General features: G+C 42.3%; 1 protein-coding gene across 1 annotated transcript in view; it reads left to right on the top strand.

The window, feature by feature from the left end:
• Positions 1–12,643, top strand: part of LOC146861032 (putative methyltransferase DDB_G0268948) — a 145,794-nt gene that overhangs the window by 120,329 nt on the left and 12,822 nt on the right. The gene's annotated exons all lie outside the window — the stretch shown is intronic.

A 12,643-nucleotide genomic window follows, 5' to 3' on the forward strand; every position in this document is an offset into this window, starting at 1 on the left:
TACACACTGTTGTCATGATGTTGTGGGGGATGTATTTTGCGGACATACCTGATGTTTGCGTATGCTGGATGTGTTGCGCATCACCCATCCTATGGCTGGGGGTGGCAGGGGTAATGGCCAACAGGTCCCCTGTGAGTGGGGGTGGCAGGGGTGAATCGCAACAGGCCCCCCATGGGTGGGGGTGTTAGTGGTGCTGGCCATGCAACCCCTATGGTTAGTGGCCAGGATATGTGTGTGTGTGTGCCATTTTGCGGGTACGTGTCGTTTGTTTATGTGGTAGGTGTCTGACTTACCGTCTGCGCCCTCGGCGTCGGTCCCTGATCCGGTCATAGATGTAGAGTACTGGTATGACCTGCGCAATGGGATTCATGATGTGTTCGTGTCGTACACGCTGCTTGTTGCTCCGTCTCGTACCCGTTGCAAGCTGTTCCGTCTCGTAGCCGTGCATTGATTTGTGGGCGAATCGTAGCTGATATGCTTGTTTTCCGGATGCTGTGACGTGCCGTACGTGACGACCCGTCCGGCGTGTAGGAAGTACGCATCGTACTTCTCATGCCGGAAACTGCTATGGATACTGCTTCCGGGCGACACGGTTCCTCGTTGGGAGTTACGGCTTGGACGGAGAATGGGTCTTGATTCACGGCCTACGTGTCGGTCGTGTTTTTGGCAGTTATGCGCATCTTACTTCCTATACAGGACGGACCGCTCCGGGTAAATTTCGGTCGCAGGGTAAGGCTACGGACAGCTGTCCGACCGGCCATCGGAATCGGCCCCTTAGTGTTGAAGATGAAAAAGCTAATGGCTAACCATACCTGGAGTACTTTAACTGCACGAAAACCAGTCCATGCATATGTTGAAATCATGATGGTATTTATCTTATATTAATTTAGTAACAGAGATATGTTATGGCTGCTTCTGGGCACCATTTTTCACCTATCATTAAATAAATAGTAGAAAATGCATCTGCTACACACTGAAATCCACACCATCCCTTTCTCCACTTTTGTTATTACGTAATTTATAGTTATTGGTATTAAAAATAAAATAAGGATTTGGGCAATGTCAAATGACTGTGGAGGTAACAGCAAACCAGATCCAAAAGTCACATCCAAAACTTAGCCAGTCACATTTAGCTACCTGTTAATTTGTGGGGATAGCCTCCTCCAGAGTACAATCGGCCAAGGAAGCGTAGGGGAAACCTCCCTAATGTTAAAGGGGATCTCTGTCTACTTCCTTAAAATTCCTCAGTATGACCCACAATAACCAGGAATGTACTGAGAGGAGCCATGCAATCCATGTCTGCTGTCTGAGGTGCTCGATAGGTGCTCGATCCAAAACTCCAACATATAAAGTTTAGCCAATACAAAAAAGAAACCAATTTGGCCACAGTCATGTGTTGTGTGCTAGCCATATCAATTCTCTACAAATGCAAGTGATGTACACACTCATGACTTCCTTGCCCCAGAAAGGCATGCAGTGGACAGGAAGAACAATTTAAAAAAGATGAAAGAATCTGGTAGGCCGCTCTCCATAGCTGATGAAAGGTAAAAAAAGCTGCCCTGCTACAATAATAGAGCCGTCACCACTGTCAATCTGGTGACATGACTACAGAGCCCCTCTTTGGTCCTCACTCAACATCATGGAAAGACATCACGGCATAAGCATGATGGTGGTGCATGCTGAAGTAGTAGTAAAAAATTATATTGCCAAGGTTTCTGTGTGTTTGAAATCTACCTTTGCTTTTTTTTCACACTATACCTTTTTACGACTCACACCCAAAGTCTATATGATCATCTGTTAATCATTCAAATACAATCCTTGTGCTTTCATGGACGGTTTGAAACTCAACATGCAACCTAGATCTAAGGGTCTTCACAAGACTACAGACTTGCATCCGTGCTGGAAAGGCGCTGGATAGCAGCACACTCAGGCATTGGGATTTCTCATAGTTACGATTATCAAAATGCTCACCACATAAGTTCCGTGATGCCAGAGTCTTTCAGGTGTGCCAAATCTCTTTCCAAGAAACAAAAGACAAACTTTACCATCAGTTCAGCCACAAATGAGCTAACCAAGTGAATTCCTAACATGTTCATCCTGCTACACTTCTCTCATTCAAAGTCGCCACTGTGGGCCTTACCACAGCACCCCCAAAAGAGAGTGACAGAGATGCATAAAAGACACGGGGAGGATCATAACTAGGCTTTCCTGTTATCAGTTTCTATTTTTGGTAAATTCTGGTGTGTTTTTTGTGTGTTTTCAAGTGATTTTAATATCTTAAAAAAACAGTGGTTATCAGTGGTTACACATTTTCGCGCCATTAAAAACAACAGAAACAGTGTTTTTCCAGTGTTTATGGAATGTTTTGCTTCTATTATTGCTTGCTTTCTGCACTGATAGCGCATGGTATATAGATAGTGTAAGTATAGTGTATATGAGGTCCACATAGATTTTTGAAAATTAAATTTATTGTAGTACACTATACAATACTTCTTCAGTAAGTCTTTGGTCATGTGCGCTAGCTCTTTCCTTCCCATGTAAAACTTCTATTAAAAGGCCCTCTCAAAATTGGCACTTGAGATGGGCAACGCCAAAACAGCCAGTACACAATTTGGTAACTCTGGCCACTGACATAGCTTTCCATGCCATAACTGGTGTACTTGAAGATTGCGATTCTCATGGCAGGTTCTGCAACATTTGCATTGTGCTGGGCGCTTATGCCCTCAGAGTTATAGAAATGGTAAAAAATGATGCAGCACTTTTGAAACTACAGAGGAAATTCCCCTCTATGGAAGGGATCTAGAACTTGTACAGAGTACCACTGTGAGGTTTCATTGACTTCAAATGCCATGGTTGGTGAAGAGACATTTCTAGCATTGCAAACCATTTCTCATACTTGTAAAATTAAAGTTCCTGAATTGCTCTTCAAAATTACTTTGCTTACCAAATGGCAAGCGCTCTAACATGGAACATGTTGCTGTACCAAAGTCACAAAAGGTGTCGCCCAGCCTACACCTGGCAGGCAAGGGTGTTTTCAGACTCTAGTTTTTTTATTATATCCACTACAGCAGTTATGTTTTCCTGTAAAAATCTAAGACTGCAATATAGTGTACTTTTTTTCACATCACTATCAATATGCGACCAAAGATTCTCACATTTATTGCCTTTGGCATCATCACTCAGCAAAAATTCTGTAAATGGTTGCCACATGGATAATATAGCATTCATAGCCCCTTGGACTGAGAACCATCAGCTAAGGGACACAGTTGGGATGACTCTTTCTTTGATGCCACACAAAGCACGAAATGAGAAATATTTGCGTTTTAGTTCCTGTGCATGAGAAAACAGTGCACCAGAATGGACTAAAAAGTCACCAGCATTCCTCATTAACTCTGAAGATTGTAAAGATGCTTTCAGCATTTAATCTAGCAAGTGGCAAGGATCTACTACAAGGAAGCACTTCAGCTCAGGGATCAATTTTGACAGCTCATCACACAACTTTTTCATATATGTAGTTGAATCACTGCAAATGCAAACAATATCACTCCAATCTTTGTTGAACTTGGAAAGAACCTTTTTTGCAGAGCACACCGAGTGACACTGCGTTCCATGTTTTCCAAATGTCTGGTGTCATGTTTTTACCCCTATCCCAGATGTTTGGTGATAGTGCTCTTTTCACATATACTTGTCACTATACCTTGCATTGAATGTGTAAAGCCTAAGGTCTTGGCAATTCACCTACTATCAATACTGAAGCACTAGAAACTACGGGCTGATGTATAAGGGTTTTTACCCCTTCTCTGTGGGTAAATGTGATGACACATATTAGGGAAGATTCTTATGAAACCAGCCATTTTACCTATCAGTTTATAAAATAATTAAACAAAACCTAAAACATGCTTCTAAACTCTGCATCTTTAGACCAAAGACCACAAAACTGAATAAAGCAAAAGGACGAAGAAGCAATATTTTAGTGGCATCCCTAAACAGCAAAATTCAAGCAGGATAATGTTAGCCCAGTCTTTCTTCCTGCTAGCTTGTATAACAAAGTTACATTGTATTGGCCCCTTCAAGAAGAATAAAAATGACTCTGTCACTCTCTTTTTCCTTTCTTTGAATGGCATTTAGTTTGTGGTTTTGCCTGTGTTTTTTCAGTGTTTATATGTTTTCACTGGTGTGGGCTATTTCTCTTTCAGTGGGGTCTTATCAGTTATTATAGGTTTAAACCTAAAACCGAACAGCCTAATCATAACAACTTCATTGTCACAGCAATAGCATCAACAATGTGTCATGGACTTTAGTGCAAGGAATGAAATAGAAGCACTGGCTCCTGTTTCATTTATAAAATTCAGCACTAATCAGGGTTCAGTGGGTCTGCCAGGACTGTAGGCACCTGTTAGAAATGGTCTCTCTAGCTGACAGTGTAAGCTAGATACACACTAAAAGATGAGCTGTGGTCACCCTCTAGTAGCTTGGCACAGAGCACTCAGACTTATCTAAAGAGGCAATGTGTAAAGTATTTGTGCAACACACACACACACACACACACACACACACAGTAACACAATGAAAACACCACAATAAGGACTCCACAACAGGTTAGAACGATAGACAATAATTTTATGAATAAATCAAGACCAAAGCAACAAACATCCAATAAGTAGAACCAGAGTTATGCATTTTCAAAGAATATTTGAGAATGCATGCTTAGAGTCTTAAAGTGCTGTCCGAGGATATCTGGCAGTGATTGGCCAGGGTAAAGGCAAAAGTTCAGGTCGATCGCGATGAAGCATGGGTCAAATGCAGGAACCAGGCTTGGTCTGCTGAAAACTGTACCTTTGCATGGGGCTACGTCAAATCATTGATTCGAGGGATTTGCAGGTGATGTGTCGTCGTCGAGCCGGTCACTTGGGAAAAACTTTGGGGTCAAGTGACACGGAAGCATTGTCGAGCGACGCACTCTTGGAAAGCTTCTGCATCCAGCAGTGCTGAAGATGGGTGAAGCATTGTCATCAAGCTGCACACTCGGGGAAGCTTCGGCGTCAAGCAGTGCTGAGGGCAGGCAATGCATCATCAGGTGAAATGCGCTGGTTCCAATCGGTGCAACGGCAGCGATGTTCCAGCATTGAGAGTTGCAGCACAGAAAATCTCACTTCCAGGGGCTCAGATCTGGATTGGCACCACTTAGCAGGGCAGGACCTTACAAATGGCAGAGTCCAGGTGCTGTTGCAGGGTTGTAGGAGGGCACACTGAAGAGCAGCAAAACAGTTCTTCCAGAGAAGCAGTCCAGCAGACTGGCATTCCCTGTGGCAGCACATTATTCCTTCGTCCTGGCAGAGGTCCAGTAGTGTCTGATTTGGTGGAGGTCAGAGACCGAGTACTTAAACACAGTTGTGACTTTGAAGTGGCGGTGACTTCAAAGAAGGGTCTTTGAGGTGCACAAAGGTACTTCCTTCCCTTCCCTGGATCCAGATGAGTAGGGGGTAATCAGCCCTTTGTGTAGGGACAGGGTACTGCCTATTCAGGTGTAAATGTCAGCCCCTCCCTCCCTTCCTGCCCAGGAAGAGCCATCAGAATGCAGATGAGTACTCAGACACACCCAACCTTCTGTGTTTGTGGCTGTCTAGAGGAAATTCACAAAGTGTAGCTATCACCCAACCCAGATGTGTGTTGAAGACAAGCTGTAGGTACACAGAGCTATAAGGGCAGAGAAATGTCCACTTTCTAAAAGTGGCATTTCTAAAATAGTAATGTTAAATCCAACTTTTCCAGTAAAGAGGATTTGTTATTACCTTTCCAAAGTTATGAAACTTCTTTCTAATCCGGAATTGCAGCTTAAAAGTGTATTAAGAAACTCCAAATGTTAACAACACCGGTGTCACTGCACCTTCTTCACCAATGAAAGCTATGTCTATGTGTTACAGTACAGTGATTTGGTGGACAGCAATATGTTGCATCAAAAATATGGCATCTTATGCTGGGTTCCTGGGACTGCATGCAATCCGAATGTTAGTATTGAGTGAGTGAAAACTGTTGTTTCGTTTTTTAATACACTATACCAAACCCCATCTTTAATGTGTTGAACACTGATGGTAATCACAGAAATATACTACACAATTGATTATGATTATTTACTATACGAATACATGGCCATTTTTATCAACAGTCCAATAGACAAATGCCAAAATGCCATGATAGAAGGTGCTTGTGAAGCCCATCTGCTTCCTGATCTGCTGATAAACTATTGGGTAATTTGATTGCAGCAGCAATGTATGTGACTGTAGCAGGCACTCGTGGATGTGATGAGTGAACCAGGGCGCCATCTCCCTGAGTGCTGGATTGCTGGGCGAATATCTTTCAAGTCCAATCACAGATCAACTCCACATTTTGGTCGAGACCCATGCAGAGCTTCTCTTAGAGAGGTTTCCTATTCCATATTTACTTCTGCCATGGGTTTAGAAGCAGAGATTCGATAATAAACGATTTGAAGGGCATGTTTGTGGAAAGAGTTGGATATTAGACAGATGTTCTATCTCCGATGTTCCGGAAACATTTAAAACGTGTTCTATTTCCAGCACCAATTGAGCAACAGAGAAATTTCGAACCTGCTTCTTCAAAACTATTTATTATCTCTCTAAATAAATCATGTAGTTAAGAGGCAACGCCCGCATCTGCAGCAACCTCAAGGACGTGCATCACCTAAACCTCCACTTATGTGTGTTTTACAATTCTAATTTTTGTGTGCAATAGTGTAAGAGAACCAGGCAGTGCTCAAAGCATCTGAGGTGATAGCTTCATATTAAGAAGAAAGTATGTGTCGCAATTCTGTATTGTCCGGAAAAATAAATCTAAATGAGTTCCTTGTTCATGTTTGTCTTCTTTAGAGTTACTGTGGGATGTATGAATTTATGGTATACTTTATATTATAGAGTGTTGGATCAATGGGTAAGTTAATACTGTGGAGCAAGATAATCTGTATACTTGTGGACTGCCACGCACATATGACGGGCCCACCAGGAGATGTAGCCATGAGAGTAGCAGGATGCAGCTGAGGCAAAGAGCTGACAATGCTGAAACTGCAGTGAAGTGGCCAGTGTGCCCAAATTCCCAATTCCCCAGCTTCCATCAGCCTGCGGCTCTCTGAGCCTTCCTGCATCACACTGCCACCAGGCAGATACCACACTGAGCAGTCTGTAATGGAGATGCTGCAGTCTGGAATGACTGATCCAGAGAAACACAGATGCTAATGATGAGTGACACAATGGCGGTTGTTTGGGGAGGGCAGGATGTCAGTTGGGAATGATTTTGAGATTAGGTGTCCCGCTCTCGAAATAGCAGCAGCCACTTTGGGACCAAGTGTGGAGAAATGCACAATATGAATGGACTGAGGAAGGGTGTTTTTCAGATGAGCTCGATACTGGAGAAAAAAAAGAAAAGACAGGTCATGATTTCAACACACCTTTAAAGGACGGAATTAAGGTCAATTGTTCAAATTTTAATCCTTGGTTTATGATTCTACCCTCAGATTGAGTGGAATTCTGTTTCCTGGGGTACTTGAAGGCTTGGTAGATGGCGTCCAGCCCAAAAAGCATCTACAAAAACAGGACGGTTCAGATTTCCCCTCACAGAAGAGAAAGCAACTTAGAGAAAACTTTGCTGCTCTTCCCTAAGGGCGAACAAGGCCACAGTTGATATCAGTTTGGGGCTGTTTAGGCCAGGAAGGGCCTAAGATCAAAATGGGCATCCTTTGAAGAAATCCATCAGCACCATTTGCTGCACATATATTGCATTACTCAACAAACCCATCTTCACACACAGACAATATAAGAATCAACACCCTTCTGCACACATAACACCAATACCCTAGTCTGTATACCGTTCACCAACACATGCATATTACCTGTAGTAAAAGCACTGCAACTCTTGCTCATTAATGCACAATCCACAATCATCGATGTTCTAAACATACACAGTACAACCTATATACAATTTTCATCATGGTGGCATGGTTCTAATACACCTCTAACTTCCTGGAGGCTATAACATCCAACATTTAGCGCAGAAACACAAAAGAAACTGGGTGTGTCACTTTTACACCCTGTTCTCCCTCCTCCACCTCTACATCCCAAACGACACTGTCCAAAATCCTACTCCTTTCAACCCCATCAAATGTCAACACATTCTTCAGCTCTGAAAAAGAATGTAGAGCTAACTCAATGCTCCATTGGAAAATTGGTCAGCTGAATTGAAATCCTCAGCACCATGGCACTCATAAGAACTCTCCAGATAGTGTGACTTACCAGAAAAAAAAAAAAACATAGATAACGTTATTAATCCTAAAGGGCTATGTTCTGCATGCAGATCCATCCTCACCACAGCAAAATCTGCTCCCTAGTCTCTACAAGATGTATCAATAAAATGATAAATAGATGCAAAGGGTTCTTTAAGGTGGTCAAGCTCGCCTGGCTTCAATCCATTCATCAGTCACAACAGTGTCATTATCCATTCTTTGATTGGGTCTTAAATGTTAGTGAACATCATTGGCTTTAATCGTTTTTTCTCTATTTTGCATAAGGAGACTCAGTTCCTGAGCCCATAGAAAGTGTTTACCCAAACACGTTAAATAACATATGAATGCCACCACATACTAATAATGGTCCAATTCACAAAGAGGCTCCTGTGGAAAGCACACAATTGCTTCTGTGGGGTATCTCCAACGTTTCAATACAGTTTCTGACTGCCTGAACTATCAACGGAGCCCTAAAAACTACAGTAGTGCCAAATTTCCTGGAATACATTTCTGCATATAAAATTGTATATTTAACCAGGCGCAGAATTCTCATGCAGAAATGTTACACAAATGTGGGGTAGATTAGGTAACCTAACTTTATTTCTGTCTTCATGAGAAAAATATTTTTCCATTGTAAAAGAACTTCTCCCTTTGTCTCCGTGGAAAACCATTTCCCCCAACCTACATATGCACTCTGGAAGCGTTCTCCCCTGCCCTTGAGAGTAGTGCATTTATTTGAACTTCCAGAGTAAGAAACTCCTAGAAAACATCTAGTGATGATCAAATTCAATTTCTACAGATGGACACAACTGGAACACTTACTTAACTCAGACTGCAACTGCATACTCAAGTTCTACCCAACTTATGGAATATCTCTTGTCATAAATGCCAGTTGCACATGGAAAATTCAGCCACACCTGATCAGATTTGGGAGTGTTCATGCCCAAAGCAAACCCTGTGCGCATCCAGGTTGAGCTAAGATTAAGTATCTGGTTGCAATTGTGAATCCAGCAAGGTTAAAGAGACCCAGTCGTTCTCACTACACAAGCTGTCTAATGCTCCCTGTTCATGATAAAGGCCAGTGTGGTGTAGTAAAAGTAGGCAGGAGAGCAGAACTAACTAACTTGCCATCACGCCTCGCTGGATATAGGCTTTTTTAATGAAAAGTAGCTTAATTACACCAAAAGAGGATGGAGTGACTCTAAACAAGAAGGGAACAGATGATTTCAACCTCCTGCATTTTTTTCTTCGAAGGGATGAGGATGTTCTGTGTGACCTTTAGGAGACACACTTTAATAACATCACAAACCCAAATTCCCCACTTTTGGTCCCAATGGCTCAAGGTTTAGCCACTACCAATAATAATAATAAAACTAAAAGAAATAAAGAACACTTTTTGCACAGTGTTTACACCATATTTGTGTTGTTTCAAAATCCTGCAATCAACATGCTTTATCATTACTCACATATATGGTGCACAATTTATCAACCTCAACATATCACATGGCGAGTCATTCTAATTGAGATTCGAGCTTGTAGGTTCGACATATCTTGGCTAAATGTTCCAGGCAGGGCTCCTCTTACCCAGCAATGACTTCATTTGGTCATAGGATAATCTGGATATTAAAATGTGTTGTTGTTCCTAAAGATAAGCTTCATCGTAGCTTGTCTGTCTAAGATGAGCTCCCTCTGGACATGGTAACACTGAATAGAAGAAAATATTATAGTGTAGTGCGCAGCAAACATTTACACCTCCGGAAACCCAATGCTACCCCTTAGCACTTGCTACTGCAGGTTGGAAAGGACATGAACACTTTCAGAAGTCATGGACTCTGAGTTGGAAGGCAGTCCAACAAGGATAGGTCATGTAAGCTTTGAGCTTTATAGGAAACGTTTGCAGAGATGTACATTAAATTGCTTACTTAAATAAGGTACATACATGTGACTGTGCATGCATGAGAACCATTCAGTGGCTTGTTTCATCACGTGGTTCAGGCAATGTTCAGGTTTTTAGCTTACTTAAATAAGGTACATACAAGTGACTGTGCATGCATGAAAACCATCCAGTGGCTTGTTTCATCATGTGGTTTAGGCAATATTCAGGTTTTTAGCTTACTTAAATAAGGTACATTCAGTGGCTTGTTTTATCATGTGGTTCAGGCAATGTTCAGGTTTTTAGCAAGTTGCAATTATCAACATAGATTATAAATAAACGTGGCCGAAGGGTATTGGAGAGCTCTACATGAACAGCAGTTATATTATACAAGGGCAGATTCAAGTTTTTAGGCACAGGGAAAGCAAGTTATTTGCCCAGGCATTCATTACTACTCAATCGGCCCTGCACTCAATTTCATTAGCAAATACCTCAGGTTACACATTCCTCCCCTTGGACATTCCCACCCACCTTATCAACTGAGCATGCCCCTATTCTCCAGCAGACCACCTGTCCTGATGAAGTCCATCCCTTGTACACCTACATCAATACCACTTGTCTCCGGACCCTTCTAGAATTAATCTGGGGTAGCATCGGTGGAAATATTGTAACCGGGCTCGTGCTTACCATATCCTCAATGAGCATGTTCCCAAACAGCAAGTCTCGCTCGGCGCCTTTGAAGTTAGCCTTTGTACGTCAGTCTCCAAGTGCCTTGTACACTGCGCAGGGGACTGGTATCTCCCCGTCCACTTGTGTTTGATATTTTTTAAGTTGTTTTATTTCAGCGTGCACCACCGCTGTAAAATTATGCACACATGTAGGCAAATCGAATTATGTGATTCTGTCGCTGTGGTGTTTTAGGCATAGTTATGAATTTGCTACATTTGCCACATACTCCACCATCTGCTGCATAATTTGCAGATTTTAACAAAACAAAAAAATAGCTTCTATGTAAAACAGATCAAAAGTTACTCAAAATGGGCCAACACGAGCTGTCAGGCCGAGGAAGGTCCTTCGCAAAGGTTGACTGTTTATATTTCAGTTGCTTATTACTGTTTTTGGGTGTTAAAGTGGTACTGAGAAAGTGAAGCCTTTGCCCAGACAGTGTTAACGTGTAAATATAAAAAATAAATAAAGCTAACTTATTACACGTGCCGCCTTACACCACACCATTTAATTTTTGGTGCTGCATAATTTATTCAATCCTGCCACATAAATTGCTTCTTCTGTGTCACATACTTCAAGCAGGTATTGGTGCTCAACAATTGGTAAATCAAAATACGCTCTTTGAGCATTTGACTTTCCATGGACTTGTCGACCGCATTTGACAGTGTCAACAGATTTAAACTCTGGTTGATGTTGCAGGGAGGACTTGACTTTGCAGTTCTGTCTGGACTGTTCCCATGGGGAGCAGGGTCAAGACTGATTTGCGTGTGGCTGGGTCCAAACGGGAGTGGAACGGTGCGCAAAAAAACAATGGGTTCAACCCAGATTCGTGAATGGAGGTGAATGTTTGACAATGTTTAGTATTCCGTCCACCATCTTTTTGTGCTGCTACACTGGTGACAATTGACAGTGCCAATCACAAATACTACTCATAAACCAGGGACTGTCCCAGGAAACAAAGAAGGAAGGCCTCAGAATGGCCTAGGGCATGGGTGACCTGGAAAACCACTTCACTGTGTGGGCTTAACCTACTGAGTGTCTATCCAATCCTATGCTTTGATGCAGCACTCCTACCACCTCCAATCTAGAAGTCAAAAATCCACTTTCAAAGTTCCATGTCCGCATTATATCACAGTATCCCAATGTATTGAAAATGGCTGCTAACATTTTAAAATGTCAAATCCAATTTGAAATATGGGAGCCTTCTAACATACATGACATCTTCTTACATGTTGAAATTCCTTCACGAATGAGCTATAACAATTCTCTGCAGTGGATCTCTCTGCATCCTCTACTAGTGATCAGACATAACTGGCATCTGAGACTTTGAAACCCCTTTTACTACATTATTGTTTTCACTATACAAGTTTGTATGAGTTTATGGGTGTTCATATAGTCAGAAAGTATCTATACAGCAACCGAGCACCCTACAAAGGAAGGAGAGGTGGGGTAAGACTGGCTATCATCTCTTCCCGTGATGGGTACTCAGTGGATCTGCTTATGGATGAGGCGTCTGTGAATAGGGGTCTTCACTCTCTTCCAGAAGTGGAGGGAAGCTGTATGCCGGGTCTATGCTGTGATGAAACTCCAGAGTCCTGGAGCGCAGCATGGGGAGCTGCCTTCTGGTCATTGCTTTCTTTGCTTCAAGCCTGGCAATGTCCGCCTTGTTGTGTGTCCTTCACCATCAAAGATTTAGCTGCTAGAAGCATGGAGTTTGGGATGTGCAGCAGTTCTTTGAGGTGTTCATGTTTGCA

Source organism: Triturus cristatus, chromosome 3_1 (genome assembly GCF_964204655.1).
Source record: "Triturus cristatus chromosome 3_1, aTriCri1.1, whole genome shotgun sequence".
Lineage (NCBI taxonomy): Eukaryota > Metazoa > Chordata > Amphibia > Caudata > Salamandridae > Triturus > Triturus cristatus.